The following is a 7,340-nucleotide window of genomic DNA, read 5'->3' on the forward strand; positions in this document are numbered from 1 at the left end:
GGCGTTTGATGGGCTTTCCTTTGCCACTGCTTGCAAAGCTGTCTCTGAGCCAGAGCTAAGAGGAGGAATTTTTGGCCCTAGGGCAAGAGGAAGGGGTCAGGACAAGGAACTCACCTGGATCATGTCTCTGGGAGCGGGGAGCACTTCCCTCCCCCACCACACACACTTCTCTTTGTTTCTGTTGGACTGGATGAGGCTAGGGGAACTCTGGGGGGGGGGGTATCCAGCCAAAAGAGGAAGTGGAGTCCCCTTTGCATTTTGGTATTCTGAGGCAGCATCTCTTCTACCCTTCCTTGTTTTAGATATCAGAAGCCCCTGGATTCTGTTGTTTTATACTTAGGGAACTTTGATGGTAGGACCAGAAATGAAATGTAGTTAAGGAATAGAAAACTCTAGAATTACTTGCCATCCAAACAAATCAAGCTCCTGTCTGGGGGACTAGGCCACCATTCTATCTCTGCCATCCCTCGGATCCACATCATCTACTATCCCTTAGTACCTCATGCTAGCTAATGTTCATAGTCTGTTCTGGAGGCACACCCAGGAAGATGGCATTCTCCCTCTTAGAAGGTTTTAGCTGAAAGACCTATAGTAATCCGAGAAATTATAGGAAAGGAGTAAGTGACTCATAAGTGTTCATAAGAATTAGAACTGGGATTTGAACCTAGGTCTTCTGATTCTCAAATGGGACTTTTCCAACTGAACAGTCTCAAAAGTCTGGGGTTATCTTTAGTCCTTCTTCACTCACTTTGATGCTAATTCATTGCCAAATAGGGTTGATTTTATCCACCAGGTGAAGCCTGAAGTCAAGGCCTTTTCTATTTTCTACTCCCAGTAATTCTTTCAGGACAATGTCTTGGACTTGGGACAGGCCAGCAGCAATGCAGGGGATGGCTTGCTCAGGAGAAAGGAGAAAGAGAGACAGACCCTGAGGCCTTTCAGAAGGGGGAAGGTGGTACTTGGGAGAAAGACACAGTAAATGGATCCTGGGGGAGAGTGGAAGGGCAGGCTCATTCCATGGCAGTCTCTCTGCGCTAGTTATGCCTCTGCATGGGGAGTCAAGCAGTGGAAGCCTAAGTGGAAGGGGGTGGACAAGAGGCTCCTCCCCTGAGTTTGCTGTAATGATTCTTAAGATGCTTGTCGATGGCTCTAGAAGCCTCAGCTTTTCAAAAATCAAGGCAGAGCAGGACAGGGGTAGTTCAGCTCAACTCCAGGGGACTCCAGGGTGTGTGTTCTAGCCCTTTTATATTCTCCCTCCCTTAAATGTTTGCTGTTCTCCTCAAATCCTCAAGTACAGGGTTCTAGGATGAGGTAGAAGGGAATGGAGCCAAGATGGTGGAGTGAGAGGAAGCAATGCCGCTGAGTTCCCAGCTTCACTCTTCCAAACAGATTTATTAAATGCATCTGGCTGGGTTCAGATGGGGAAAATCCAGAAAAAAAAACAGAATAAGTCTTTGGAGCATAGAGAGACATGGGACAGTCAGTGTTTGGGGCTCAGTTGAGTTTAGGAATGGGAAGCATAGGAAGATGGTCTGTGGAAGAGCTGGGACAAGAAAGAGCTCATCAAATACAAATGCTTTAGTGTCCAGGGACAGGGTGTGTACAAGATCAAGAGGAGGTCCCACACCCAGACTAGCTCCTTCTAGAACCATTCAGGTTCAGTGCCCTAATGATGCATTAGCCAGTTCTGTACAATAGAACGAGGACAGAGAGAGAATAAGGGTGGCATTCCTTTTCAAGGAAGTCCTGGGAGATGTACAAAGAAGGGAGGAAATTCAAAAACCAGCTCAGAACTCAGGCAAAGAACAGTGTCTCACCTAGAACATCTTACCTATTCTGCAGAGGAATGACCATGGAAGGAATTCTAGACCAAAGGAATGCCTACATTTGTGCAATACTGACCCAGACAGCTGATGAACCTGGGGTCCACACTTTCTGGTCTTGTTCAGACTTAAACCCAGACCAGAAACTTTTAGAGCTCAGATAAGGGTCCAACAATCAGACTTTCCCTGGATCAAACCATTTTAGTAGGAGAATAGAAAGCTTGCAGCTCCCCAGTTCGTTCATGGGAAACCAGAATGAAACAATACTCAAAATCCTCAAGAAAACAGCCACAAGACCAGTCCAGACCTTCCAACAGGGCCACATGGCCCACCCCTAACATCAAGTTCAAAGTTAGGAAGCAGGCTGGAAAAATAAGCAAGGACAAAAAAGAATCCTGTCTTAATGAGCTTTTACAGTGGCAAGGAATGCTAAAGTCATCAATGTGGAGGGAAAAAATGAGTACAAATCACAAGCAAAGTGTCAGAGAAAAACTCTGCTTGGGCACAAACTCAACTAGACTTCTTAGAAGAGATGGTGCAAAAGTTAACAAAAACAGTTAAAAATATTTTTTATAAATGGAATTGAGTGATTAGAGGAAAAAATAGGAAAGAAATGAAAGCCACAGAAGAAAGGATTGTAAAGGAAATCAAAAGCTTGAGAAAAGAGACACAGAACAAGGAACAAATTCCTTGAAAATTGGGATGGACCAAATAAAAGTTAATGACTGAATGAGGCAACAAGAAATGTTAAAAAAAAAATCAAAAGACTAGAAATAATAGAAGAAAATGTAAGCTATATAAAGGCAAAAACAAGGGTAGCTAGGTGACATAGTGGATAGAGCACAGGCCCTGAAGTCAGGAGTATGTGAGTTCAAGTCTGGCCTCAGACACTTAATAATTACCTAGCTGTGTGGCCTTGGGCACGCCACTTAACCCCATTACCTAGCAAAAGAAAAAACAACCTAAAAAAAAAATAAAGGCAAAAACAACCTATCTAAAGCAGATTAAGGAGAAAAACAATGAGAATCACTGGACTACCCTAACACTGATAGTCTTAAATTTTTTTTCATTGATATATTTATACTCTTCACTCACTTTCATTAAAAGCATAGTTAAGACAAACAGATCCACACTGACTAGGTCATTCATTGTGCATCCTTAGTTCATCATCTCTCAGCGCAGATGGGGGCATGTGCCATATCATCCATCATCTGGAACATAGTTGGTCATTGCTTTAGTCAGAGTTCTTAAGTTTTTCACAGTTGTTTTCTTTTACCTCATTGTAGGCATTATATAAATTATTCTGGTTCTATTTTACTTGCTCTGCATCAATTAATAGAAGTCTTGCCAGGATTCTCTGAATCCTTTTCTTCATTTCTTGTGGTGCAATAGTGTTCCATTATATTTATATTTTATATTTTAATTATTCCCCAATGAATACATCTATGAACTTTCTTTGTTTCCAATTATTTATTTTGACAAAAAAGACAATCTATAAATGTTTTTGTATATATGGGTCCTTTCCCTCTTTCTTTAATCTCATTGGGATATGTGACTAGTAGTGATAGTAGAGGGTCAAAGGGTAGATAGAATAAAGTAAATAACTTTAGTATAGTTCCAGAACACTTTCCAGAATGATAATCAACTCATAGCTCTTATCATGGTGTATGAATGTGTCCCTTTTCCCAAAGTCCTTCTAGTAATGGCCATTTTCTTATTTTTAATCAATATGAAGTATAAACACAGTTTTAAAAACATTTGATGCTTTTTTACATCATGTTAATTATTTAATATATCCCCTTTCAACTTTCTAAGGAATTATCCCTTCTAACAAAGAATTTGAAAAGTTTAAAAAGTGGTTACATAACCAATACCAACCGACAGTCTAGATTCTGTCCCTCATCTACAGTCTTGTATGTTTAATGAAGAGAGAAAAGCACATTTTCTCAACTATTAACAGCATCCCTCTTGGGAATGGGAGGAAAGAGGAGAATCATCAAGGTTACCCATTGAATTAGCAACAAAACCAGTACTGGAAGCCAGGTCCTGAGACCTTAAAGGCAGGATTCATGGAGCTGTGGGCTAGAGAAGAGTCCAACTCTGCAGTCATTGTTCATGAAAGAAGAAAACATTGAAGCAAAAGGGCTTTTGGGTCTGAAGTGGCTAACTCCTGAAGCTCCAAGCTTCAGAAACATTTCAGAAATGTTTCCTAAATATTTATGAGAACCAGGAGGTCTTTAGGTAGACTTGTAAATTTTCCCAAGTTGAAGAAATGCTGAACTTCTGGCTTGTTACCTCAACAGGAATTACATCCTGCCTTGTAAAATAAAAGGCCCTGAGAGTTCAGGGAGTAGGGGCCGTAATTAGGCCTGGAGCAGAACTTAGCCTAGGTCAAGGGCAACACTGGGAACTCTAAAGGGCTCATTCATTTAGACATCCATTCAAAAAAAGTTTCAGGAATTGAGTCATTAAAAAAATACTTCATGGGAAATTTGGCAAGCATGAGGTGCCTTAAGGATGATGAATAAGTAGCGTGTGAGTGACGTTTGAATGCAAAAATGCCCCCATTGCAGTATGGCTGCTAGGAGTTGGCCTCTCTTTGACACAGTAGCTGGACCCTGGTTTCATGGAGGGAGTTGCCATATTTTCCTTCCCCTGGTACCACTTCTAGCAGGCTTCCTCATACTAAGCAAAGAGGATTTTATTGACCGATGTTTCCTCACATTACTTTGTTTTCTAAACATTTAATCTGTGGGTGTGATGGGTGTAGAATTCTTGATCCTTGCAGTGAAGCTGACCTTATGGATATTGAGGCTGAGGTGGTCTGGGCTAGGTAGGGTCTTGGATGGAGTCAGGCTGGAGCTGGAGCCCCAAGCACCTCAGCTGGGATCTTCTATCCACTGCTCTGTGATTTGCTCACCAATAAAATGGACATGATGCTATTTTCTCGTGGGACTGCTATGGCAGCTAGGTGACACAATCCATAAACACTTATTAAGCACCCACTGCCAGGCCCTGTGCTAGGAGCAGAGGATGGAGTGTTAGACCTGAAGGTAGGAAGACTTGAGTTCAAATCCAGACACAGATGCTTATAACTGTGAGACTCTGGGTCTCTCTAAAATGGAAATAATAGCACTGACCTTACAGAGAACAAATGAAAAAGTGCTTTGAAACCCTAAAATGCCATCCAATGGTAGCTCTTCTGATTATTCTTTGACTACCTCCAGCTTACCTTGATCCCTAGACCTGATATTCCAGGTTCCTGTGAAATCTTTCCAGTATTCAGGCTTTCTCTCCAGCTGAGCTTCCTTCCAGTCTTGGTCCAGCTGTTTCCTTCTTTCTGCAGCTACTTGGAGTTGTCCTCTGCTTTTCCCCAGAGGTGTGTAGGATGTCTTCTGACCTGAGGGATTCATCTTCCGGTACCATCTTTTTTATCCTTTAATATGGTCCTTGGGGTTTTCTTGGCAAAGCAATAGGAGTGGTTTGCCATTTCCTTCTCTGGTAGATTGCCTGCTCTCAGCACTCTCTGCTACGACCTGTCCATTTTGGGTAACCTTGCATGGTTAACTGCATTGAATCATCCCACTCCCTCCACCATGACAAGGAAGTGATTCAGGAGGGATCTCAGAGATGCACTTGCTACCCCTCCAATGGCCAAAAGTGAAGAATTAAGAAATTTCTTCATGAGGGTGAAAGAGGAGAATGTAAAAGGTGGCTTGGAGCTTAACATCAAAAAATTAACATTATAACATTTGATTCCATCCTTTCTAGCAAATAGAGAGAGAAAAAAAGGGAGCAGTGTTAGATTTTATATTCTTGGGCTCAAAGATCCCTAGATGGTGACTGCAGTATTGAAATTAAAGCTTGTTTGTTTCTTGGAGGTTTAAAGTCATGGCAAATCTATCAACCTACAAAAGCACAGAGATATCTCCTTGCCAACAAAGGCATATGGTCAACCGTGTGGTTTTCCCAATAACAATGTGTGGCTGTGAGAGTAGGACCAAAAGGAAAACTGAGTACCCACAGAATCAGCACTTTCCAATGGAGGAGAAGATGTTTGTGAGTCCCTCCAACATCAAGGCGCCCCAGTCAATCAATACTTGTCAAGAACAGAATTCAGACCTTTCCTTGGAAGGTCAAATGATGAAACTGAAGCGTAAATGCTTTGACCATATATTAAAAAAGATGAAAACTCATTTGCAAAGATCCTAATGTTGGGGAGGATTAAAGGCAAAAGAATGGAATGGCTGAGGAAGATATGGAGAGATGGTGTCCCAGAGGCAAGGAACATGATTTCAAGAATTGGTGGAGGCACACTATGGCTCATGGGATCACAAAGAGACACAATTGACATTATGATGAATGATTCATCTATTCAATGCTTACCCTGTCCAGAGACTCTTAAGGGTCCCATCAATTAAGAAAATGAATGAGGCAGTATGGGACAATGATTAGAGTGCTGGGCTAGAGCTCGAAACACTTGATTTTTTGACCTGGCCTCTGACACTTACCAGCTATGGGATCCTGGACGAGTCACTTCCCTCCTTTGAACCTCATTTTCCCTATCTGCAGGATGTTGGATGAAAAGAGAGTAGCCCCCTTGCTAAATATGAAAGAGATCTAGTGCTCTTTATAACATACACATGGTGAAGCTACGGCCACCTAGTCTATGGCATTATTCCTTTTTAGAAAAATGTGCTATAGATGTTATGGCTGAAGTGATGAAGAGATGACTTGGGGAGACTTGGGTTCAAATTCTCCCCCTTGATGATTAATAGATTTACACTCTCAGCAAGCCACTTTACTCTAAAACCTCATTTTCCTCATACGAAAACATGAGCAAGGTGCCTTGCAGGTCACTATTGATGATCCTGCTAGGATGAAAAGCCTCCATGTCAGACAGGAAACCATTTTGAAACCATTAAATCATGAATCTCTTCCATCAAAACCAAAATGTGTTGCTGGTCACCAAGGATTGTCATAGAGCTCTAAACCAGGGCAGATGAGGTTGGAGGCACTGGGTAGGGGGAGGAGTAGAATTAGAGGAGAGATGGATGCTTTCATCTGTGTATTGTTGAGGGGTTGCAGAAGTCTGGAAGGAAAGGGAGGATCAGTCTGGGATAGGAGGGGGAGGGCATCTCAGGGGCCAAGGAACAGCATTAGGGAAAGAGAGGCACCACCCACATGGTACATGATCTGTATCCCCCATGCTGACTCAGTCAGCTTCTCCTTTCTGACCCTCTAGCCTGGTCTGTACATTGCATGGGATGGGGGTTAGACAGAATGTGAAACACCACTCCTCCAATATGGTCACTCTGGGATCAGGGTCCAACACACAGCCAGAATGGAGAAAATCTTCACTGGCCCTCATAGTCCTGAGTCGAAGACTCAGTTCATTCATTCAATCAATCAGCCAATTCTTTCCATTGAAAAGCTCTATTGAGGACTTTCTTTGTACTAAGACATGCCAAGAGCTGGGGATACAAAGGAAAGGCAAAAATACTGGTCTCTCCCTCA

The 7,340-nt window shown here is 42.4% G+C and overlaps 1 pseudogene; it reads left to right on the forward strand.

Annotated features, from left to right (window-relative positions):
* The first annotated feature begins 6,396 nt into the window (after positions 1-6,396).
* On the forward strand, positions 6,397-6,512 carry LOC141510774 (U6atac minor spliceosomal RNA; annotated as a pseudogene).
* Positions 6,513-7,340: the final 828 nt, after the last annotated feature.

The sequence above is a fragment of the Macrotis lagotis genome, chromosome 1 (assembly GCF_037893015.1).
Source record: "Macrotis lagotis isolate mMagLag1 chromosome 1, bilby.v1.9.chrom.fasta, whole genome shotgun sequence".
Classification (NCBI taxonomy): domain Eukaryota; kingdom Metazoa; phylum Chordata; class Mammalia; order Peramelemorphia; family Peramelidae; genus Macrotis; species Macrotis lagotis.